Below are 26,241 nucleotides of genomic sequence, written 5' to 3'. Positions count from 1 at the left end.
TGCCTACTTCTGCATACACCGCCTCAAACCGGTTCAGGGGCATCCTGTCCCCTGCCCAGGCGGGAAAACACACAAAGGGGAGAGGGTGTAGCCACCCTTTCCCACCTGAACTCTCATTGGTGGGCTCTGATTCAGACACTCCCCTAATCTCTGGATAAAGGTGGGTGCAGGGTCCCCAGAGCCTCAGATTAATCTTGGACTTCAAAGACTTGAACCTTCGACTTGCTGCCGCACAGCTGAATGAAGAAATCTCCCTTGGGGTAAAGGAGTTACCCCCCTGCTTGGCAGGCACCTGAAACACTGCAAGTGACCCGGTTGGAACTCCGCTGCTCCTACGGACAACAAAGATTTCTGCCTACCCTGAGGTGGGTTTCCAAGCATCCCAGAGGCCAGTGAGTGTGCACAGCAAAGCTCAGCACCGTGGACCCCGTGGGTGCCGAGATCCCCAATACCCCAGGACACCGGCCACCTCTTGCACAGCACACAATCCCGACCAGTGGAGAAGTTGTGCTTTGGTCCATTATTGAGCCAACCTCTCAGCATTACTTGTGTCAAAGGACTACACTCCAGCCCGCTCCGGCGACCCGTGGGCTCATCTTTACGCACTCCAAGTTGCGGCCTCCCGTGGTCCCTTGTCTCTCGACTGGTGGGCCCTAGCGGAGGTCAATATTTTCTTTAAAGGGCTCCCCTGGCTGCTCCAGGCCTGCTCTACAGTCTCCTTGCTGGAGACCTTGCTCAGACCTCGTGGGTCTGCACCGTAGCTGTTTTGTGACCTTGTGTGGGTTGTGGTTGCCAAGGCTTAGTGGATCCAATCCAGACACTAACACTGCAGTGGCCTTTATCCTTTGTGGGACAGTCGCTCTCCAGAAGCTGACCTTCCTTGAAGCCTCCTGGACCTCGTGGCTGCTGATCCAAGCTACCTGTCTTCAACCTGAAAACACTCGACATTGAAGGGCTCTTTCTCCTGACCTCCCTGGTCACTGGCTAGTGACCCAGACTCTGTCCCCTCTGCTTTCAGGTCCTTTCCTTCAAGATCTACATCTTCAATCTGCACGACATCGACGACGCTTCCCGCCAGCAGCAGTTGTTCACCTTTTTCCATTGAAAACGAGATCGCGACCAGACATCGAAAATGACCTATGCACCCTGCTTCCCTGTGGCAGGTAACAGTGGTACCTCGGTACTGTTGTGGGTGTTGGCCCTCCAAAAGCTTAACTCTAAGCTGCTGAACTTGAACTCCTGCTATAAGTGTTTAGATTCTTGTAATTTCCAACTGCGACATTCTCCATAGGGTTTAATAGAGATCCCGACAGTAGTTTATACCACTGCACGCGTCTCCCGTGGATCCCCTTCCTCACTACCTTGGGTGGTTTCGTAAGGGGCCAGCGACCCTAAGTGCCCTAGGCACTGTCTGTAGAATTGTCCTGATTCTTATTCCACTTTTTTAATATATGGTTTGGTCCCCCCCTGGGGCCCTATGATTCCAGTGCTATTTATTGTAACTATTAATGCTTGTTTGAATTGTATCTTTACCTCCAGCCTCATAAAGAGAGTAGTGGGATTATTCTTAGAATAAATACATATATTTTATATATATATATATATATACCTGTGTGGACTACTCTTTCATTTGGTCATTCAAGAGGTTATCCATGGTAAAACAATAAGCTTAACACTCCTTCAAGACTTAGCCTGAAGGCTGCTCTCCACAGCTACCACTAGGATAGCTTCCTTTAAAGGTTGTGTTTTAACCTATCACCTTAAGAGTCGAATTGGACTGGTGCAAGGTGTCCCCTATAACTAGTGGACAGCATATGCCAGACCAACTTCTCACTTTTAATATATTTAATTGGGTTCCTTATCAATTACAATGTTTGATTGTTTGGCTTAGATCAAACTGTCTATCAAAAAGTTCTCACCCCTGTGATATATATAGACTTGGTTGCGTACATCATTTATGTTTTTACTAACCACAGTGAAGGCATTCGGATATTTCAAACTGTGTTAAAATGTCAAACTTGTTATAACTTCATACATGTAAGTTATCCATAATAGTGTCGATTACATTGACTTAGGACCATGACTAACCCATTTCTCCTAGTGAAATAACTCCCCATGATCTAAGACTGAAGGAGGTAACTCCCCAATATTGCAATTAATATGAAAGGGTAATAGTACCTGATGATGCTGTCATTTTGAGCTATATGTACGAACTTCCGGATTTGCGATTTCCAAATAGCGAATTCGTTTAAATCACTATTTGGAATTCGCAAAACAGTATTATGTAACCGCTGATTCCACAAATAGCAATTACTATGGAGTCACATTCCTAATTAGGAAATTTTAAAATAGAAAATCGCAAAATTGCGATTTTCTAATTAGAAACTGCAAAATTGGAAACTGAGCTTTCAGGATGCAAAATGATGATGTCAGACAAGGATGTTTACAAATATAGGGTGTGGCCATAACCCAGTGGTCTAAGCTGGAAGTAAGGAGTGCTCCTGCATCACCACTGCCACTGAATAACACCATCCTTGGAGAAGACCATGGCTACAGAAGATGGGAACAAGGGCGCAGGAAAATGAAGTTCAAATTTACTGAGAAGGAGCTGGAGCTCCTGACAGAGGAATGTGTGGCCCATATGGACCAATTATTTGGCCTCCTTCTCCATGTCAGAGAGCCAAAAGACACGGATCCGGACCATCATCCAGGTGGAGGTTAAATCCCTAGGAGTCTCCTTGAGGGCCATTCCGGAGATCCTCAAAAGGTGGTATGACCATACGAAAGAGAAGGTGATCAGCAGGATGACTGAGGGACACAGAATAGGTGGAGGACACTCAAAACACCCCCATCTGACTCCCACAGAGACACTCATAGAGGGCTGAAACCATAGAATGTGGTGGGAGTAGCTGGCATCAACACCTCCAATCCAGCAGGCACCATCCAGTAGAGCTCCGCAGGTCTTGTGGAGGCAGCAAAAGTAGGACTTCAGGATCCCAAAGGTCCTCTCTATTATTGAATGTGTTGTCCTGTGTGCCCTGTTGTACTGCCTCTCACTTATTGTCCTTGGAGTCAGGTAAGCTGTGAGTAGCCAGGGTCATAAGGCATATGCACTGTCACCTTAAGAGAATGAGAAGGAAACCTCTTAGTTCACATTACACACAGTATCCTGGCCACTGAATTAATTGAGTCTGCGATTCTCTTACCTAGTACAAAACCATCGCAAAATTCACCCTGTGCCAGTCGCTTTTGTATTCCAGTGTGACAGAATATAAATGAGCCGTTGGTGCTGCTCGTGAAACTGGCCACAAGGCCTATTATAATACAGGAGGCATCACACACTAGCTGCACATTGAGTCAGGGTGAGATTTTCTTATTCCTGTATATGTACTAATTTGCAGCGGGTGACATATATATGTGCACCATCAACATGCTACCCCGTAGAACATCAACATGGTTTGTTTTAATAATTGGGGGTATTGGGGAATGATGTATACTGGTTGACTTTGCTCACCATGATGTCCAGGAACCTGCAAAATAACCTGGAAAGTCACTTTGTGACCCTCGCCACTGCTATGACCTCTGGAAACTGCCATAAACGAAGACGTGAATGCAACACAATATGTGCACATGTGGTAGGATTGCATTGCTTCTGACTATTGGGGCCAGTAGCTGAGGTTGTAACTCCACAGTTAAATCCAGTATTACCCAACTACTCAATTTGTACCTTTCAATAATCTTCTCCTCTGTCTGTTCAAATAGGGTGCCACTCACTCTAAATATCCCCTCCTCTTTCCTCCTCCTTCTCTGCCTCACAGCCAAAATCCACACCTCCTCACCAGAATGTACAAAGCTGCCATTACAAAAGAGCCTAATGCGGTTTGGGTGCCTTTTTTTTTTTTTTAATCTTTTTATTGAGAAATTCAAACATAAAGCAACGTACATTGGCATTGTGTACATCAGCATATCAACCAATCGAGTGTGCATCAAGATTCCGAAAGCATCTTCACAAAGTACTGGTACAGTAGAGGCATCAGGTAGTAACAAAGCCATCAATAGTCAAACGAGAGATAAGCCATATAATCTTAGTCACTCGATTCAGATTCCGAGGTTTCATGCGGGGGTTCACATATGTTTCCTCTGTATGCATTCCACCCTCCCCATACCTGGGTCCACTTTTTGGGGCAGCCTCTGTGAATGTACACTGTTTTTTCGACAACGATCATGGAGTCCATGTCTCGGGACCATTGGGCGAGGGTAGGTGTCTGCCGAGAACCCCATCTCTGGGCTATATTGCGCTTCGCCAACAGGAGTCCCAGTGTCACCCAGAGTTGCGCCACTCGGCCAAGGTCTGTAGGCTCCCAGACGTTGAGGAGACACCTCCTTGGTTCCGGAAGCGTCGGGACTTTAGTCACCTGGGAGAGTGTGCGCATTATCGCCTTCCAGTATTGGGCTATTGCCGGGCACTCCCATAGGGTATGGAAAAGAGTACCCTCCATACCACACTGCCTGAGACACAGCGGGGAGTCAGCCCGTTTAAGTTTAAATAAGAGTGTGCGGTGTAGAATTTTTAGTTGTACCAGCCTCAATTTGGACGATATTCCCACCTCCTTAGGGGAGGAAAGCGCCGCCTGCCAGTCCGTCTCATCAAAATCCCCCAGCTCTGTCTCCCATCTAGCCTTCAGGGCAGAGAATGGGTCCGGTTGGTTGTTTATCATCTTCCGGTATGTCAGGGACGTCGCTCTTTTAGTCAGATGTTCCGTGAGGAGTCGGTCTTCCAATGGCGAAGACTCCGCCAGCCGGGCCCCGGGCGGGACCGCCGCCCAGAGTGCGTGTCGGATTTGTAGGTATCGGAATCGTTCAGTGTCGGCCAGGTCATAGTCCGCTTGTAATTGGGCAAAGGTGACAAGGTCACCTTTTTTCCAGAGGTCGCCGACCCTTGATATGCCAATCAGATCCCACTGTAGGAACCCCTTAGTGGTGCGCAGCACCCCCAACTGTTTCGCTTCCCACAAAGGCGTGGCCTGGGTTATCTTCCCGGCCCAACCAAGAGCCCGCTGCGCCTCAAACCATATCTGGAGAGTATGTGCCGTGGGTCCCATGGGGCAGCGGCCCCTCGCATGGTTGTAGAGCGCTCCCATGACCCCCCCGGCCCCTAGCAGTTGTCGATCCATACGGTACGCCGGGTCATCCCCAGGCACATGAAGCCACTGATTTATTACCATAAGCTGAGATGCCCAATAGTATAGCTTTATGTCAGGGAGGGCGATACCCCCGTCGTACCAGCCTCTGATAAGCTTATGAAGCGCTATCCGCGGCGCCTTATCTTCCCACAATAGGCTGGTCACCTCCGCGTTTATGGCGGTGAAATATGTAGGTGCGACCGGGAAGGGTGTGTTTTGAAGCAGGTAGAGAAATCTAGGGAGAGCCATCATTTTAAAGAGGGCGGCCCGTCCCAGTAGTGTCAGGGGTAGAGAACGCCAGTGTTTGACGTCGCTACGAAACCGAATCAGGGGCTTCGCCAGGTTTTCGGCGACAAATTTCGCCCTGTCTGCTGTCACATAAATTCCTAGGTATTTGAATCCGTCCTTCACCACCCGGACCTCACACCCCCTCGGGAGCCGCGGCGGGGAGTCCCGAAGCATATACACATAGGACTTTTCCCAGTTTATCTTATAGCCGGACACCCTCCCGTACGACGCAAAGATGTCCAGGAGACAGTTTATCGAGCGCGCCGGCGAGGCTAGCTACAGCAGGACGTCATCCGCATACAGGGAGATGCGGTCCTCCCATCCCATAGTCCACTTCAAGCCCCGGATCACTGGGTCCTGCCGCACACAGGCCGCGAGCGGCTCCAAAGCCAGAGCAAATAGGAGCGGGGAAAGGGGGCAGCCCTGTCACGTCCCCCGCCCCAGCCGAAAGGGGTCCGAGATATGCCCATTTACGACAACCTGTGCCAGCGGCTCGGTATACAGAAGCTTGATCCACGCGCACAGCTTGGGGCCAATGCCCACGTGGCGAAGAACGGCAAAGAGGAACGGCCACTCCACCCGGTCGAACGCCATCCGAGCGTCCAGCGAGAGGATGGCCGCATCCTCCTCTATCGATGAGCGGCGACCAAGGACCCCGTGCAACCGCCGTATATTCAGGGCGGTATTGCGGTTAGGCATAAACCCGGACTGGTCCGGGTGTATCAAGGCCGTAAGGTGGGGCTGCAACCTGGTCGCCAAGACCTTTGCCAGAATCTTTGCCTCGGCGTTCAGCAAAGAGATTGGGCGATAGGAGGCGCATTCGTGCGGTGGTTTGTTAGGCTTGGGGATAGCCACTATGGTAGCCATTCTCTGGTCCTGGGGTAGGATCCCTGTCGACAGACTGTCCGCATACATAGCCAAAAGATACGGGACGATGTGAGTAGCAGTTTTCTTATAGAATTCCACCGGGATTCCGTTGGGCCCAGGCGCCTTCCCAGCGCGAAGGGCGGCTATTGCGAGCGTGAGCTCGTCCGCCGTCAGGTCTGCCTCTAGGGCCGCCACCTCGGACTGGGCCAACACCGGCATAGCAATGTCCTTAAGGAAAGCCAGATTGTCCTCAACAGTGGACGAGGCCTCCGGTGTGTAAATCTTTTGTAGTGGGCCGACAGGGCCTCCGCGATTTGCCGCGGCTCCGACGTGAAATCTCCCATGTCCAACTGGATCCGCGCCACCCACCTCGCCGCACGCTCCCCCTTCTCGAGCCAGGCTAACAGTCTACCCGCCTTATCTCCTAGTTCGTAGATCGTATGCTGCGTTGTGACCTGTCTAGCTCGTGCCGCCTCCCAAAGATAGGACTTATATTCTTGCTGCGCCATGAGTACTCTATGTGTGGTGTCGTCATCCGTGTGTGCACCATGGTCGGCCTCTGCCCCAGTCACCCCCTGTTCAAGCTGGAGTACTGCTAGCCGTTGGGTTTTCTTATGGTCAGCTACCATCGAAATCGCCTGTCCGCGAAGGACTGTTTTGTACGCCTAGCACAACGTCGTCGGACTTGTCACCGAGTCCTTGTTTTCTGCGAAATACTGTTTGGTTGTCACCTGCAGGGCTTTACTAATTTTAGGCACTTTGAGATAGCCTGGGTGAATTGGGAATACCCTACGTCTCCGTGGGGCGAAGGTTGCAAATGTAATGAGTACTGGAGAATGGTCCGAAATGCCCCTGGGTAAGTGCGCGACCTCCGTCATTCCCCTCAACCCTGTGGTTGGTGCAAAAATGTAGTCTATGCGAGAAAGAGTGTTGTGGGCCCCCGAGTGAAATGTGTATTGCCTCTCCTCCGGACAGCGCGTTCTCCAGGTGTCTATAAGGCCGAGTGCCTCCGTAAATTCACGCAATTTGGGAGTGGCAGTGCCGTGGTCTCTGGAGGACGACCGTCCAGTGACGGATCCATCGTCGCATTGAAGTCCCCACCCATGATTAGCTCCCCATGTGGTAACGACAGCAGGAACTCTCCCAATGCCCGGAAAGTATCCTGATGGAGTGTCGGGGGGATGTAAACCGTCACTAGGTTATATATTTTCCCTTCCCATTGGCAGGTCAGTGCCGCAAAGCGGCCCTGGTCTTCTCTACGGGAGTCAGTAATGATCAGGGGGAAGCGCTTATTAACTAGTTTGCCCACCCCGCGGGAACCTGACCTGAATTCAGAGTGTACCGCCATTTTAAACCCCCATCTGTCCAGTGCCTTCGTAGTCGTGCCCACCAAGTGCGTTTCCTGCAAGAATGCCACAGCCGGCCTCTTGCACTTTTGGGTGCCTTTTTATACTTTGCACTTGGTTTCCATCTGATCTGAATCAATGGTAATTGTATTTCCTAAATATCATTTTGCGACTAGTCACAATTAGGAAATCCTTTGTACATGTGGTTAGCGATTCACTATTTGGAAATCCCTATTTGTGATTTGCTATTTACCGATCTCCAAAATGCGATTTCTACAAGGTAGAAATTGCAGTTTGCACCACCTTAAATGCCTTTCATAATACTGAAATGGCATGTTGCATTTCCTAATGGCCCAAAATAGCGATTTGAAACCTTAAATGCAAAATGTCTTTATGCATATGGCCCTTCTTGAGTTGCATTCAATATGCTGTTTCAAGGTGATCTTAACTCTTAGAGCTGAAACACACTGCCATTCTTTGTGTGTGAGCAGGTAGTGAACTGTCTACAGCCACAATCATTAATACCAGCGGAAGACCTCTTTGTGAGGTCAATGATGTAGGGGCCACTGTGAGTATCTGGTATAAACAACCATATCCCAGAACCTCTGCCTATGTTTATAAGCAATCATCACAGAATTCAAGGAGGAGTTCATGGTGATACATGTACACCACTTATTTTAGTTATCTGATCTGGTCTTTTGGTAGCTGGTCAAATAAATGTGTCCTAAACTGATTTCTATTTACCTGTAAGGAGAACCCCGCAAGGACAATACAATGGTCTTTTACATGACTGTCTTAAATGTTTCCCAGGATAGCGCCTTCCCTAAAACTAGTGTCACAAGTTGGTCAGATTCTTTGTTGTAAACGTTCCTTTGTTTGCAATTAATACGGAGTCTCAGAAACTGTCTATAGGGCAGATATTGCATCAAACTACATAGTTGCTGTTAGAAATTGGGTTTCTGATTCAATGTAGTAAGCACTCTGTCCAAGCAGGAACCCCATTCCTAGTCAGGGTAAGTCACAACACACCTTAAATTATAGTGTGCTCACCCTCCGGTAGCTTGGCACCGAACAGTCAGGCATAACTTAAGATGCAATGTGTGAAGTATACTGCAACACCACAAACAGTAACGCAGTAAATACACTACAAAAAGACTGCACACCAGGTTAGAAAAATAGAGCTTACATTTAGAAATAAAACATGACAAAACAACAAAGAATAAACTGTGAAATAGCGCTTAGAAGCATTAAGCACTTAAATGGGATATCTGGTTGTGCCGGACCGGGGATAAGTTAAAAGCTCAGGTCGACCGCGATGGAGCTCAGGCCAGATAGAGAGGCCAAGGTAGGCCCGCTGAACAACAGCCCCTTGATCCTGTATTTGCATCGATGTCGAAGAAGATGCAAGTTGCAGCCGAACCAATGCTTCAGGGTTAAGCTGCGTTGTGGGCACGATGCGGCGTGATTCTCCAGGCAATGGTGGCAATGCATCGGCTCTTAGTGTGATGCGCTGGTTGCAAATGTGATGTGTGGCTCCGGCTCCTGCAGCTGTAGAAGCATCGATTCTGAAGGTGATATGCTGGTTCTGTTTCCGATGAGCTGGCTACATTCCATGCTTTGACAAGGATGCTTCTGTTTTGACCCATGCAAAAACGAAGCTGTGCCTGTTCCAATGAGAATGTATGTGTTTTGGCTGTAGCAGCACTGTATACACTCTTCCAAGGGCCCACAACTGGGTTGGCACCACTTGCCAGGGCAAGACTTGCAGCAAGAATAGTTCAGGTTCAGAAAGCAAGATGAGTTAAAGTCTTTGATGTCCCTGAGACATAGAACAGGATGCAAGCCAGCAAGCCCTTAGAGTCTATGCCAATTGGGTATGAGCCAATGTTACCATGTTTAAGGGAGAGAGCACAAGCACTTTAGCATTGGTCAACAGTAGTAAAGTGTGCAGAGTCCTAAAACCAGATAAAAAATAAGGTCACACAAATGGAGGGAGGGTGGCAAAAAAGGTGGGTGAAGACCACCCTAAGGCTGTCAGGTCAAACAGGTGCTTGCTGGAATATGTGAACAAAAATCTGCGGTTTGTTCATTGAATAATGTAGGTTAAATGCTACCCTTATTTATTTTGAATCTAAGAAATGTCAGCATCTGTTTCCTATATTTCATAATGAATTAAAAATCTATGTGGGTAACAGGTTGTTTAGCTATTTCTTAAAAGTCACAAGAGTGGCTTCACCCCCTGTCTAGATTAGGAATACATAATTGATGGGTCTTCTCCACTAATTTAGTCTGCTTAATAAAAGTCTGACAGAAATTGGAAGACAATTTGCTTCAGAACAGAATGAATTCTGTGGGAACTTGCATTGGCAGTGGGCGCGTGTCCAATGCTCTTTTGATCACTTTTACCATGCCTACGAGTGGGATTTTAGTGTACAAAGATTGAATGTCCATACTGACCAAAAACTGAGTATCAGTGTCAAGGTGCACATTTTATATAGTGTTGATCAAATCTCCGTTACCCCTGGTGTTTGCTTTGGTGGAGGGAATAGAGGGTTTATTAAACCTGGTAATGCATTGGTAAAGTGGGTCTAAACTAGAGCCAAAGGGACATCCCTGGGTTTCTAGAAGAGTTTACGTATTTTTGGCAATAAGTAAATATCTGGTATCCTGCGATAGATTTATTGCCAAAAGAAATTCATTCTTATTCAGTAACCCAAATTTCAATGTTTTATTCTTGACATTAATAACAATAGTGTGCATTTCGCAAATACTGTCTCCAGCAAGTAACTTATGCTGAACTAAATAAATTATTTTTCTTAACTTAATGACATTTTATTAAAAGCTTCTTTAAAGGAACGGATAGCCCATATAGTGCAAAGGTCCTATGCTCTAAGGGACTTAAATGTTACCATTTCTGCCCTAGGAAAACTAGTGCATAGGACGTAAAAGGAGAAATGTATGGCCTCGGCATTTGAAGTTGAGACGAGCAAGGCACAGCATTTTTCCATTGCTGCAGATCTTGCATCAGATATTATGACATTGCCCATTAATTGCCACTTTTTTAGTGGAAAGTGTTTCATATCACAAAATACATTTCAGGTTGATGAGATACTATTTTTAAAAATATACTCGCCTTCTTGTTTTCAATGGTCATGCACTGTAATAATCACATAGATGTAAACATGCATTAGACAAGCCAATAGATCGCACCTGTGACACTGGGTGAGGACCTTTTGCTTTGCCTTTTTTCTTTGTTTTGGCATCATTTATGGAAAAAATAGCATGGTTCTCCATATACATGTGCAGTGGTAAACTTGAAATGGATCTTCAAGCATTAAAAAAAGCATACCAAATGACTAGCGGCAAATGGGGTCTCTGGCCCCCACACACCCTAGAAGCCTCAGGGTACCTCATCCTCCACCTTAACACGAACCAGGAGATGCACCTGCAGAGCCAGACCAGGAGGGGGCAGGCCATCTCCCAACATGCTGAAAAGTGCCTTTGGCCATCCCACAGCATGGGACGCTCCTGGGCGAAGCCCGAGCCAAGGGCAGTCCATCCAAGTCAGTCAAAGCCAGGCTAAGGAATGGCAGGGCCAGTTCCCTTGGTGTTTCGTCTGGGCCCCAGTAGATGTCAAGAGCCTACTTAATAGAGCCTCAAGGTACTGTAATCTCCCCTTTTCCTTTTGTCTGCGCTAGCCCGTTGATTAAGGGCTAGCATGTTGTTCTTTAATTGGCAACTGCTTCCCCACTGTGTGTTGCTAAATGATGGGGAAAAGGTAGGCCACAACTAGCCCACCGGGTGTCTTAACTCAACTAAATTGCCCTAAACAACCAAAGCATTTGGCTGAAAACTGTGTGTCCAGTTTAATTGACCACGTAATAGAGGAAGTAAGATGTATGCTGAAAACCATAGCAAAGCCAGAACACCAAAAGGGGGGAAGGTGGCAAACATTTTCAGGAGTAAGCCTAAGGCACCAACAGCCCACAGCAACCTGGGCCCTCTCACAAATCCCCTTGCATCCTAAGGAGTTATCCACCGTCTCAATTACGCTAACCTGTCTAAAATCTGCAGACATTCCCAATGTCCAATGCCCCAACAGGTTTGAGATCCTCCAAACAGACTGTTCCGCAAATGATCAAGTCCAGAATCCTACCCTTATACCCCCTCAGCTTTACTCTTGCACCTGGATGCAACCCTCCAACAATGGAAGAAGCACTCTGCATTATTTAAATGTTGCGGAATGAGGTTAATGGTCTAAAATTAGTGATTCTTGATGTAACGAGTTCCGTTACCAAAGTTACGGGGGCGCATACATCGCCCTCGCCTGACCCGCCTCCTGGGGATGCAAGAACCTTTTCTTCTTGCCTTAAAGATCCTAATGACTTATGGATGATATCCTCTAAAGGGTTGAGTAATGTTGTTCAAGACTTTGAACATCCATGCTCTTCTCATAGTGACAGTGTTGGCCACCCTTCATTCTTGCTGCACCATCCGTTAAAGTACTCACATAGGGCTCTGTCCATTTGTACGGGAGCAGACCTACTTCCCATTCAGCCTCTGTGCTCCCTACAAAGGGCCAGCATCTCGCCGGCGAAATCTATCCCTAATCATCTATGTCTAGTCAAGATGTTCCAAACAAGAGAGACTGGAGTATCTTGCAACCCATTGTTGGCCACACTGTTTTCGTAGTAAAAGCTCCTAAATTGCTCTTTGATCCTTTACTCTGATATGGTATATGTGCGATGTTTTTCTTTGAAGGAGGGCCAGTGGGATTTTATTGAGACAAAACTTGCAGTCCTGTAACTGATAGAGGGTTTAATTTCCTTAGATCTGTGCACCCACCCCCAACCTGTAGGTTCTGAAATTTGTTCTAAGCTGAGGCCCCCAGGTGACAAGACCGGGAGGAAAGAAGGCCCCGGTAGTGCCAACTGAAGGCCAAGGAGAGGTAAACCCGTCGACTACCTGAGTCCCGGGACACCGGCCCAGAAAACAGAACAGGTCCACCTTGGCAATCCCCCGGTCCATAAACAGGACCACCACAGGGAGGCCCCAACGACCCACCAACCGGTCAAACAAACCGGGAAGGAGAGAGAAATCCCGCGACAAAGGAATAACCCTGCCCAACAGATCCACCCGCACATTGTCCACCCCCCGAACGTAGAGAGCAGACAGACCCAGCACCCAGACCTGAGCCCACAGAAACACGTCATTGGCTATCAAGTGCAAGGACTGGGACCTGGGCCCCCCCTGATGGTTGACATAGGACTTCGCCACCAGAGAGTCCGTTTGAACCAGCACTCAATGGCCCGCAGAAAGTCCAGAACGTGATCCAGGGCAAGCAAATTGCCCTCAACTGGGAGTCCAGCAGGGACCAGCACCCCTGAACCTGAGCTGACCCCAGCCAAGCCCCCCACCCGGACAGGCTGGAGCCCGAAGTCACAACAAGCGAAGCCGGAGGAGAGAAAAGAAATCCCTGCCAGAAGGTGACGCCGGCAGAGCCACCAGGAGAGCTCCCCCCGGAGCCTATCTGTCATGGGCAGCATGGACCACAGACACTGAGACCCCGGAGACCAATACAACAGGATCCAGCTTGCCAGAAGAAGAAGGAGAAAATGAGCCCAGGGAACCAGAAACATCACAGAAGCCAAAAGCCCCCGAACCCACAGCCACATCACTGTAGGGGGTGCCCCAGGGACAGAAAAAGCAACTCAGGCGTCGGACGGACAGGTAATCTGGCCGACCAGAGACTGGAATCGAGCCCCGAGGAACACCACATGTCGAGATGGGGACAAAGAAGAAACTCCCAGTACACCAAAAAGCCGTGCCCCGACAGAACCACCAAGGTTGCCCTGAAAAAGAGATCTGTCGGCTGCAAGAAGCAGGAAGACGACCAAGAAGGAGGAAGGAATACCCCCTTCGTAGGAAGTAGATCCAGGAGAGGAGTCAGGACCTCCGAGAAGACCATGGGAGAAGATTAGAGGCTGAAGGGAAGAACACAAAATAGAAAACGGGTGCTTCCCACTGCAAACCACAGAAACACAAAGGAGAGGCAGCGACAGGGACGCAGAGAGAGGCGTCCCCGAAAACCAAGGAGGCAAAAAAACTCACCCGGCCAAACCAGATGAAGAACCGCTGGAAGAGTCAACACACAGAGGGGAACAGCCCGAACCCAGGAGTCGACTCAATGGAGACCCAGAACGGGCCAAAAACCGCCAGACACTGTAAGCACCTGGAACAGAAAGGAATAGGCCCCGGTGCCGACATCCGTGACCGGAATCAGCAATCCAAAACTTCCCCGCGCCACCCCAGAAGAAAAAAACCGGAGCCGGCAACCCACCGGCAGGGAATATCCAGACAGCAGTAGCAGGGACCCTACAGGCCAGAGCCTATAGGCATGGAGGCAGCACGCAAGGGTGAGAAACTGGGCCAAAACCACTCCCACCGGAAAGACGGATTAGACACCCATCTCGGGAGATGACTGAGAGGCCCCAGCCCAAGGCACACCAGACGAAGCTGAACGCCCAACCCAAAGCAAGGCATCTACAGGTTCCAAGGCGGCCAGTAGGACAAAGGACACCGAGCCACCCTGAACAGCCGCCGACAATTCCACAAAACCCTGCACCAAGAATAAGCAGAGAACAGTCCAGTCCCCTGCGCCAAGGCAGCATCCGCAAACGCCTTCCCAAGGACAGAGACCACCTACCAATCCGTCACATCAGAAGGGGTACAAACCTCACGCAGGACAGCTGACTTGCCAAGCAGCATGGCCGGGACAGAGTCCAACTGTACGATGTGAGCAAAGGGGATCAACCCCCACCAACAAGCAAAGTGTTCGGAGGAAGCGAGGGACCCGCAGTATGGCCATCACACGCCACTCCCACAGCACCAAGCCCAACCGGGAGGGCTGAGTGCACCAAGGAAAAAGACTCCCACAGTCCCCGCCCTGCTGGAAATGAGGAAAACCCAATCGTTCCGCACAGGAGCCAGAATGACCCACATCAGCCCCCCCCAGAGACATCTGCACTGCCAGAGGTGGGAGAAGGACCCCCCAACAGAAAGGAACCAGTTGCCCACAGGATCCAATGCACAAGGACCGGACGGACCCGAATGCACCGGCCGAGCCCGCAGAGCACTGGACCCAGCAGCATCAATCAAGGCCTTCACCATCCGTAGACATGAGAGGCACAACACCCCCCACGGAGCCCAGGCATCCAGGGCGCACCAGGGGGATCAGACACCCATCAGCAGATGACGAAGAAGAAGAGGACACAAGAACGCCTCCACTGAAACAACCTCATGCAACCCAGGACAGCAAGAAACCGGAGATAACACTCCTCAGTAGCCCCATGACAAGGCAGATATACGACCACCCGGGCAAGAAAAATCGCCACCAAAAACAGCAGAAAAGGCCCAAAAGAAACAAATAACGGGTTAAAAACCCGGTCTACCAGGTCTCCGGGATGTGCGCAGCCCAGGAGTAGAGGCAGCCTCACAAGCCCGACCCGGGAAACACAGCCCCATCCACAGGAGGACCGCCGAACACCGTTGCGGCTTCCTCAGCAACCTCTTCGCCACCATACCACGAGGGAGACGAGGAGAGGAAGCACCGCGGGGAGAACTCTGCAGAGGGCTCCGCCGTCGCAGAGAACCAGACCGAAGACTGTCCGGCACCGCCACACGGGAGGAACTGAAAGTTAAGTCTCACAAGGGAGACAGAAAAAAACAGGTGGGGGCGGCAGAGTTTTTATGGGCTGGGGGTAGATCTGGGTGGGAGGCGGGGCCTCACTTGTGCTGAAGGAAGGCGAGGGAGGGGCGGATCTGTGACAAAAATTGATTTGTGCAGCCATAGTCAAGACAATGCCATCTTAACCTGATTTCTTCTTAGCCATTTTCCGGACACTGCTCAGCTCTGAGCCTGGTGTTTCATAGCTGGAGTATATTTAGTAGAAGGCTATATCTTGATAGGTTTGTTCCTGGTCACTAAGTGAACTGGAAGAAATTCCTTCATATATATCTTTATAATAGTGGGATGAATCATTTAATGAACCTAAGGCTGTTTCCGTCACAACCGAGAGTTTTTTTCAAGTCTGCAGAGGGGATGGTGGAATAGATCAGCGAGGTCCTTCTTCCTTCCGAAAGAAAATCACAAATGGTTGTCATCCACTTTGAGATAACGGCTGCCTATTAAAGCTAAATCACTTACACATATGAACATCTGAAAGCTTATTGAGGACCAAATCTTCTGAGAGGAACTTTTGTGAATAGGAATCAGCAGGTGCGCTAATTTCCTCTTTGTAGGTACTGTGGCAGACCACCTGGGCACTGCAATGCTTTTTATGGACGCCTTTCCCAGGAAGAGGTTTCCTATGGAGAACACTGCAGACGGGGAATGTTGCTCCCAGCTAGATAAAAGTTATCCCTGCCAAGTTAACACGTTTTTCTTCAGTTGCTGAACGTGGCCCAATCATTTAACATACACATAACTGCCGTGCTGCAAGGACCATTTGCTACTTTTTCCGTTTTTCATATTATTGTATTTATTGTAATTTTTCAGCCCTTTCCCCAGTAGGTTAAATACGATTTTTGTGAAAGGACAATTTCTTAAATCACAATTGTATGTTTATCGTGAGTGTTTGTTAGAAAAGTATTGGGTTATGTTGCTTGAATTAAGTGGAATGATGTGGCCACACTGATGTGAAGTTAAACTCGGTCAATTAAGCAAAATGTCGTTTTCAAATAATAAAGTTGTACTAACCTGATTCCACTTTCATGATGATGCCACTTAATGTTTTTTACAGACTGTGTTTTGCCAACCGGTGTATCTGGAACCAATTCACCAGTGAGCAATTGAAGTGCACTTTATTCAAGAAGATTTATCATAATTACAAATGAAATAACTATTCATACACTAACCGTGATAAAAGTATATCATGAAAGAGTTTTACCTACTTGTGAAAACAACGCAGTGCAATATTGCACAATGCCCACAATGCAGGCTCGTGGACTTGGATTCCACCTGGTCACGACCAAAGTGGTCTTCCAGAGCACTTCTGGGTCACGTTGACATTAGTGTGGGCTACCAAAAACATACTAACATGGAAGCAAGAATTTGCTTGTAAGAGGAATTAAACGACATGGAAAACAAAAGCATTAGTTTTAAAACTGAAAGTTGTACAACTTGACATTGAGCCTGCAGTTAACATGAAAAAAGTGCATCTTTTGGGAGTTAACTACGTTCTATCACAAATTCTAGAGGGCTTGGCACTATGTGTCAAGTAACCTATGTATCGGATAAAGACAAATGATAAATTAGGACCCCAACCTGTGTATGAGTGGGCTGAAGAGTGTAGAAAGCAGAGACAGACATTGCACCCCCAAAAAGAGAGATGACAAAATGAGCCCACACCAGGAAAGAGGCCAAGAGTATGTATGGTGAACATAAAAAGGAAGCCATGTCAAAGACATCAGTGGAGAATTCCAAAAGTGTCTCACATGACACCGGGTGCTTGTTGTCCCTAAAAAGAAGAGAGACTATGTATACCAATGCAGGGAACCGTAAGAAGTTCAAGGCTGCCAGCCAATGAAGCTGCCAAGAGACCACTGATGGTAAGAACATCCAAGTGGCAAAGCCCCAGGCAGCAAGTCCACGAAGGACTTAAGAAAGGGCGCTGCAGGCCCGCCTTGTGGCGAAAGGACACCACCACAAGAGGAGGAACCGGGTGAGCAAGGCACCAGTAAAAAGAGTACCCTCGAGTGAAAGTCGGAGGGCACAAAGTCAGAAGCATGCCAAAGACTGCACTAGGAGAAGATGGCTGCACAGACAGGAGCCCGGGAGGGAGAGCCCTGTAAAAAAGAGGACTGATGCTGTGACCGGAGTGACAGACCCCGTGAAGCCTGTCTGAGTGGAGGTAGAAGAGAGTGTCATAAAGGCATAGACTTGAGGTGCAAGGAGTACATCCTCAAGTGAAGAAGAAGACCTGTAAGAGGCCGGAGAAGAAGACCTGTGAGAGGTCAGAGAAGAAGACCTGTGAGAGGTCGGAGAAGGCAACTAGTGAGAGGTCGGAGAAGAATTACCTGTGAGAGGGCAGAGTAGAAGACCTGGGAGAGGTCATAGAAAAAGACCTCTGAGTGGCCATGAAAAGAAGAATGTTATGACAAGAGATCTGGCCAGTGGACGAGCAGAAGGCTCTGTCTAGGAGTAGGACATGGACAGGGATACCCATGTGAATTGCACGTCATATGGAGAGGCCTGGTCAAAAGAAAGGAGAGTAAGGCAAGATGGCACCAGACTGCTTCGTGAAGAGGATGAAGATTAAAGTGGCACAATGCCAGAAGTCTAAATCAAGAGGAAGAAGATGAAAGTGGAGTTGCACGATTCCTCCAGAGTAAATCAATAGGAAGAAGGAGAAAAGAAGAGAAAGATGAGGAGTAGACATCTGGCACACCGCAAACTGTGAGTGTTGTTGAAGAAAAGTTACTTACCTTCTGTAACAATGTATCTGTAAGAGACTTATGTAGTTATAGATTCCTTACCTTAGACTTACCCCCAGTTGTCAGACTGGATCCGGAGAAATTCTTTCTTAGCAGTACCCCTGCGTGTCGGTAGGTGGCGTCGGTCGACTCCGCATTCGTCGTCAGCATTGTGGTCGCTGGGATGACGTTGCGGTGTGTATCTAGATGCTGCCCCTGTGCGCTGACATCAGTTCTGACACGACTTTCCACGCCAGAAGCGCAGAGCTATGCAAGACACTGACCACTGGTGCACAAAACTAGGGCCCTAGAAGGGAGTCCCTATCCCTAGAAGTCAGTTCGCAGAATGGGGAGGATGAGTGGGGTGGTAAGGAATCCATAACTACATATGTCTCTTACAGATACATCGTTACCGTAGGTAAGTAACTTGTTCATCTGACAGAGACTGTAGTTATAGATTCCTTACCTTAGAATAGATGTCCCAGCAAGGCCAACCCCGGAGGTGGGTCTGCTAACTAACTTCACACCAGGAAGCAAGTGCTGGAAAACAGAACGGCCGAAAAAGCCTTTGATTTCAGACTTGGCTGTCCAGGCAGTAATGCTTGGTGAACGTGTGCAAGTATGCCCACGTGGCCGATGTCAAGTAAGGGAACTCCAAGTCCCAAAGCAGTAGTTGCTGCCTACGCCATGGTAGAATGAGCGTGCAGTCCCATTGGAGGTTACTTTTTAGCCAAAAAATAGAAGATCTTAATGCATAGCACAACCCATCTAGAGATGGTACCTTTGTGCACTGCATGACCTTTCTTAGCGCCCACATAACCCAAGAAGTGTTGATTGTCCACCCGGAAGTCTTTTGTGCGGTCAAGGTAGAAAGACAGTGCGCGCTTTGGGTCCAGACGGTAGAGTCTCTCCTCTTTGGAAGGGTGTGGAGGTGGGAAGAAGATGGGCAATGTGGTGGTCTGACCTATGTGGAAGGAAGTAACCACTTTGAGCAGAATGGAGGGCCTAGTACAGAGGACTACTTTGTCTGGATGGACAGGTGCGACTTCAGCACGTTGACTGCCATAGTCTGGAGGTGGGAGATGACAGCCTGGGGCAAGCCTGCCTTCAACAGCCAGTCATCAAGATAGGGGAAGACTGGAACCTCTGATCTGCGCAATCGCCATCACTTTCTTGAACACCCGAGGGGCACTGGTAAGGCCAAAGGGGAGCACAGTAAACTAAAAATACTCATGGCCTACCGTGAACCATAGGTAACGCCGGTTGGCAGGCAAGACAGGAATGTGAAAATAAGTGTCCTGCAAGTCCAACGCTATCATCTAGTTTCCAGGGTCGAGGGCAGACAAGAAGTGAGCCAAGGTTAGCATTTTGAACTTCTCATTTAGGAGGAAGCGGTTGACATCCCTGAGGTCTAAGATAGGCTGCAGGACTTTGTCCTTCGTGGTACCAAGAAGTAGTGGTAGTAGCAACCACAACCTACTTCTGGCACAGGGACCCGTTCGATAGCCCCTTTGGCCAAGAAGGCCCTAACTTCCTGACAGGCAAGGGCCAAATGATCCTCCGACAAGCGATGGAATGCTGGTGGCATGAAGGGAGGAGAAGGCTCAAAGGGGAGGGAGTAGCCCCTTTGGACTATCTGCAAAACCCACCTGTCCGACATGATGTTGTGCCAGTGGGGGAGGTGATGGCAGATCCTGCCACCCACTGACAATTGGTGGCCCTGAAAGGTCGGACTAGGAGGGTTTGGAGGCTGCTGCAGGGGGGGCATTGGTGGACTGGCCCGCCATCTGGCACCCAGACCAATGATGCTGGGTTCCACGTCCCTGGCCAGGCAAAAGCTGGGCAGCTTGCGTGGGCCTGTGGCTCTGGGTGGAACGTGCTGGGGCACCCCTTCCATAGCCACGAAAGGGGCAAAAGGCAGACTGAATGGGATGAGAAGTTGCTGCGTGGCCAAAGGATCTGGCCGTAGCCCTAGAGTCCTTGAAACGCTTGAGCGCGTTGTTCGCCTTGTCACCAAACAGGCAACGGTCATCAAAGGGCATGTCCAAAAGGGTAGATTGTACATCCCCAGAGAAGCCAGAGGTCCTTAGCCAGGGGTAGCACCTCAGGGCGTGGAAACCGTTCTACCCAGCGAGTCTGCGGTATCTAGCCCACACCGGATGGTGAACTTTGCTGCATATCTACCCTCAGCAACAGCTCGGGTGAGCATGGCCCAAGCCTCCTCTGGGCACTGTGGTAGCACTTGCGTAACCATGTCCCACACCGTGTGTGTGTAATGGCCCAAGAGACATGCAGTGTTCACCGACCACAGTTCTAAGCTGGCGGAATAAAACACCTATTTCCAAAGATGGTTTTGCATTTTAGATTCCCCATCTTGGGGAGCTGTAGGGAACGCGCTTCCTTTGGAGGATGAGGTTTGGACCACCAAGCTTTCGGGGTAGGGTGCTGAAAGAGGAAAAGTGGGTCGCCCGGGCCAGGCGGTGGCATTGGGCAATAATCCTGTCCACAGGAGCCCCTGTGCTGGGCTTGGACCAAGTGCCCAGAAGGATGTCAGTGAGGGCCTCAATGATAGGCAGAAGAGGCTCTGAAGAGGCTGCTGCTGGCTGAAGCACCACAGTCAGGTTAGTCCTCACTGCCACCATAGGAAGCTCAAGGCCCAAGACCTCAGCTGCACTACACAACACTACATCGTAGGAGGCTCCCTCTTCCGTAGCCACGGTAGGGAGAGAAAGCATACCAAGGTTTGGAGATGAATCCAGACCACTGGCATCACCCAACTCCTCTCTCGAATCCGGCTCTTCAAGCTGGTCTGCTAGAAGGTGAACAGACCCCTCCCAGTCCTCCTCACCTTCCTCTGGTTGCCAGTCAAGGCGGAAAGGCACACCAGGAAAGAACAGTGGTACAAAAGTACCGTTCTGCACCAGTACTGGCGTCAGTCAATGCCAGTCCGGCTTCGTGTCCAAGTCAGGAGTGAGGCTGGGGTCGATGCCAGTTGGGGGCACAACCAGCGTCAGGGGCATCATCATTGGAATCTGTGCCAGGGAAGGTACGGTGAGGTCGACCGGCACTGATCCGGATCCAGGCCTGGATCCTCGGAGACCCTCCGCACCGGAGCTGAAGCCACCGGCCTTGAAGGCCCAGGACCCCTCAGCTGAGTCGGGCTGCCCAAAACTGCCGTGAAGTGCTTTGTAGAAAGCTCAGAGCTGGGCAGGGTATGCTCCAGCTCCCGGAAAGGTAGTAAGGCAAAGAGTCGTCCCAAAGCGGGCTCCGAAGTTGGAGAAGAAGACCTACGATGCTCTGGGTTCTGCGTCGCATCGGCTGATGGACGGGAAGAAGGCAAAGAGTGACGATGCTTCTTCGCCTTCTTCTTGTACTTCGACTTACCCGATGAGTGCGAAGACTTCGATGACGAGTGGTGATGGCTCTGCGACCATTCCCACGACCTATCCCTCGACCGGGACCTTGAGCGGCACTGAGCCAACTGCCGGGCCTCCAGAAGCTTTTGTGACTGCTCCCACAAACACTTCGGGTTCATGGCCCGACAATCGGAGCACGACTTCGGGTTGTGGTCGTGCTCCAGGCACCAGAGACACACGAGGTGCGGATCCGTGACAGACATCAGCTTGTGACAGGAGTCACAAGGCTTGAAGCCAGTCCAACGATGGGACATCCCTCGTGCACCAGGAGTCGAAAGACACAAAAAAGATGTCGACAAAAGTCAAAAAAGTTTAGCCAAAAAGTGACTAAGGGGCACCTTCTCTCCCGATCTGCGCTGGCTGGTGCGGAAAAAGAAAGAACAGACGTCAGCGCACAGGGCCAGCATCTAAGTATACACGCAACGTCATCCCAGGGACCATGATGCTGACAGTGAACACAGAGTCGACAGACACCACCTACCAACGCGCAAGGGTACTGCTAAGAAAACATTTCTCTGGAACCAGTCTGACGCCTGGGGGTAATTCTAAGGAAAGGTATCTATAACTACAGTCTCTTTCAGATATCAAGTGCATCCCCAGGGACATCTCAGGAGCGGTGCACATCTATGGTTAAGCACTGTACCTATGAACCACCCAGAGGTCAGGTGCAGGGTTCAGTCTGATTACAGGGGTAAAGAAGTTCGAAATTGTAGGTGCATTACGGAGAAGGCTCAGTTGTAGGTTTTCTGTTCCAAAAGTTCGGTTTTAACAATAAAGTGCTGGCACTCCTAGAGGATCTGCATCCGCCAAACAGCTCCAGTTTGTCTGCTAGGTATTTCAGTGTGTTGAAGTGTAGTGCTTTATGTGTCAAGCAAGCAATTTTCAGCTGCATCTTTGGCTCATATGGGAGCCATTTTAGTGCCTTCAGATTGGGAGTGATGTGGTTGTATCTCTTGGATCCAGTTATGATCCCTGAAGCAGAATTAAGGGACGCCCTTCGTGAAGCCAGCTTCTATCTTGGTAGACTACATAAGGTAGCATTTCTACATTTTAACCTAGCGATTACTAGTGCTTGCACAGCTGTTTTGAGATTGTCTAGTAAGAGGGTGGGTTTCATTTTTCTTAGTATGTTGATTTGAAGGTTGGCTCCTTCGGTGCTGATGTGTTCCTGCAAGTTGAGATTCTTATCGTGTGTTATTACCAGTGATCTTGTGGAATCGATAATGTGTCGAAGCAATTGAAGGCTGTTAGATGTTTCATCCAATCTTTGATGTTGAGGGATCATTTTGGTGGGGCTATTAAGAGGAATTTGGTTTTCAGTGTGTTGAGTTTAAAGGTGGTTTGTGGTTAGGCAGTTTTAGGTTTTTTGTCAAGTTGTGTTTAGTAGTAAGATATCTTCAGGAGGAGAAGATTTTTAGGTACAGTTGGGTGTCATCTGTATACATGTGGTACTTGTCGTTGGAGAGTTTCATACTTTTGGTTAGAGGCTCCATGAAAAGGATGAAGAGAGTAGGTGATAGGTGGACCCCTGTGGGGCTCCTAAAGTGACCGGAATGGTATTGGACAGGGTTTGGTTAACCTTGATTCTTTGAGACCTGTTGTGTAGAAACAAGGCAAACCAGTATTAAACAACCCCTGATAGCCTACTTGACCTATCGGAACGCAGAATGACATTGTCATGTTTGACCTTTATTGTAGGCTGATGAGAGGTTTAGGAGGATAAGGAGGCAAGATTCATTCTGATCTAGCATTTTAAGGGCGCCATATATGCGTTAGGACTGTTTCCATGCTATCTCTCCGACGGATGCTGGATTGGTATCGGTCAATAAGGTGGAACTGGTTTATGTGATTGCATAGTTGGGTATGGACGCATTTCTCCAGGAGCTGTGCCAGAGAAGAAATGGTGGAGATTGGGCAGAAGTTATTTGGGTTTGAATGATGTGCTGAGAGTTTTATTTTAATTGGGGTTACTATCCTGATTTTAGAAAGTCTGGTATAACCTTTTGAAGCAGTGAAGCATTCACTATCTTGGTCCAGAGTGGAAATAAAGACATTTTAATCTCCTTGAAGAGATTAGATGGTAGTGGGTTGCTGAAGTGGTTTGAAGGTTTGAGTGTTAAGCTATTAAGAATGGCATTTTCATCAATGGGTTTGAATGTGTTCCACAATGCATTGTTTTAAAGGATGAGATCTGTGAGGTCCGTGGCAAGAGCGATCAGAGGCAGGCTGGGGCTATTTGCAGGTATCATTAGGAGATGCTCAATCGCCATCTGGGGACCACTTTCAATTTTTTTGTCTTTTCAAGGAAGAAGGACGCAAACTCATTGCAGTTTGGCTGCGGATTAGAACCAATTGTCTGGGGTTTTTTTCTGAATGGATTGTTGTTCGACAATTTCAAATAATTTTTTGGGGCGATTTCTGGACATGTCTAGTTGAGTTCTAAAGACATTTGCTTTTGAGTTTCTGATGCGTTTGTTGTAGATGTTCCTCAGTGATCTCAGGTGCTTAAGGTTTTCTAGGGAAAGTAGGATCTCCACACTCTTTTGGCTAGACTCAGATTGCGTCTTTCTTCGTTTAGGCTCTCTTTGTACCATGTTTTGGATTTTTTAGTGGAGAGTCGTTTTAGTTGTAAGGGCGTAATTGTGTCAAGAATGGTCATCATGGTTTTGTTGTAGTGGTTTGTAAGGCCATGGGAATCTGACATGACAACAGAGCGAGGTAAGATGTCATTGCTAAGGGATGTCAGATCATTGGGGTGTTTGTCCCTAGTATTCCTTCTCCAATGTCTGGGTTATTTAAGTTGAAGTTTATGTGTCCTCACTTATTCATTGATGAGGAACGTGATGCAGTGATGGTCGGTCCAGTCGGATGGAACGATAGATTCAAGTTGAATGGAGTTTGCGCTAGCAATGACCAGATCTAAGGTCGCACCAAGGTTGTGAGTAGGGCTGTCACAGATTTGATTCAGGTTGAGGTCTGCTAAGAAGGTTAAGGCTGTTAACTGCTGGGTTATTCACATTGTTCCAGTGTAGGTTGAAATCACCGAGGAACATCTGGGAGCAGTGATACCATACCTTGGTAGTGATGGTTTCCATAATTTGTCCGATCAATGACAAGTTGTCACCTGGTGGGTGGTTTATCATGCGCAGTTTGCATAGTGGTCTTTTGTTACTTGTAATGTTTAGGCATAGGTATTCACAAGAGGATATCTTGGCGGTTAGAGACTGATTCACCTTAAGGTTACTTCGGTAAATGCAGCGAATGAATCCACCTGGTTTGACTGGTCGGTCTGATCTTATAATGTCATAGCTACGTGGGACTAGTAAGTCAAGGATTGGAGTAGAGGAGCCATTTAGCCATGTATCTGTTAGGAATAATAGGTCGAGCTCATAAGCAAGGAAGAGGTTAGCGATATCCGTTGCATGTTTCATAGCCGATCTGCAATTGAGAAGCATGCATTTCAGGTGAGGTTTGGTGTCAGCTGAGGTTGTTTCTGTGATGGGGACTAGCATAAGGTTGGACCTATTTATGTCTCTAGCGTTTTGCCTAGGTTCTCTGTGTGGGAGTTGTTAATTTGTGACACTGATTTAATAGAGCTCACTTTTATTTTTGCATTTAGCATTTGGATCCTCTGCAGTACATAAAGGCCCACTTCATGAGCTTTTCATGTAAAATAGGCTTTTCGGGGTTGCACACACAACTTTTGTGTCTGTTTACCATTGTTTGCTATTCTTAAAGGTATTTTACAAGAAGTATCTTTCTCTGCACATAAAAAGATAGGACTTTCCTATCTTTTTATGTGTGGAGACTCCGTAGTGGTAAAGATTCTATTAGTAAAATAGCTTTGCGAATAGCAAACAATGATAAACTTTACACAAAAGTAAGATTTTTTAGATAAATATTTTGGAGCTTGCACAGTTCTTGGTTTGTCCGTACATATTGGTGATTCATTGGTTGCCAACATCCATTGATTGTTTAATATGTTATTATGAGGCAGGCTGTTTACAGAGGGAAATGTTTAACTCTTCCAAATCCCTCGGCCTCTGCCGCCATTCTGCAAGTACAGAGAACGAGTGGAGGAGAGTGGAAAAGGTGGGTGGTTGAATTGGAAAAGATTGAGACATGTACCTACGTGGTGTGGTATCAGAAAATCGTTGTCAATATATTATCTGGCATAAATACCATGCACTAAATATTTTCTACAAAAATATCTTCCCATTGGATTTAATAGCACAAAATCTACACTCCTTGAGACAATATTTTTGTAGGTAATATTTAGGACACAATATTTACTCCACACAATATTTTTTATGATATTCGGTGGGAATCTCTGGTTGGGGCCGTAATCTCATCACCCAAGGCGGAATCCACGCCTTGGACCGGATTTAGTGCAATCATTGAGCCGGAAAGCAATTTCTACAAGGAACATTAGGAACGAGACATAAATGGTAGAGAAGGTCATGAAAATCAGTTGGGCAGGGGAAAGGGTGGAGCCAAACACGGCATCACATCCCAAAAATGTTTGCTCCTTTGCATCATGATACATGCAGTCCACAATTAGCGCTCCCCTCAGTGTTGACTTAGTCTTCATAGATAGAGCCAATCAGTCATTAAGAGGAAATTAAGCATAAGCTGGCTGAGTTCACCAGACACTCGTCATAATGCATG

The 26,241-nt window shown here is 48.3% G+C and overlaps 1 protein-coding gene across 14 annotated transcripts in view; it reads right to left on the bottom strand.

The window, feature by feature from the left end:
* Positions 1–26,241, bottom strand: part of DMD (dystrophin) — a 7,596,173-nt gene that overhangs the window by 3,789,604 nt on the left and 3,780,328 nt on the right. The window lies entirely within an intron of this gene.

Source organism: Triturus cristatus, chromosome 8 (genome assembly GCF_964204655.1).
Source record: "Triturus cristatus chromosome 8, aTriCri1.1, whole genome shotgun sequence".
Lineage (NCBI taxonomy): Eukaryota > Metazoa > Chordata > Amphibia > Caudata > Salamandridae > Triturus > Triturus cristatus.
This window is presented reverse-complemented; position numbering and strand designations above follow the sequence as displayed.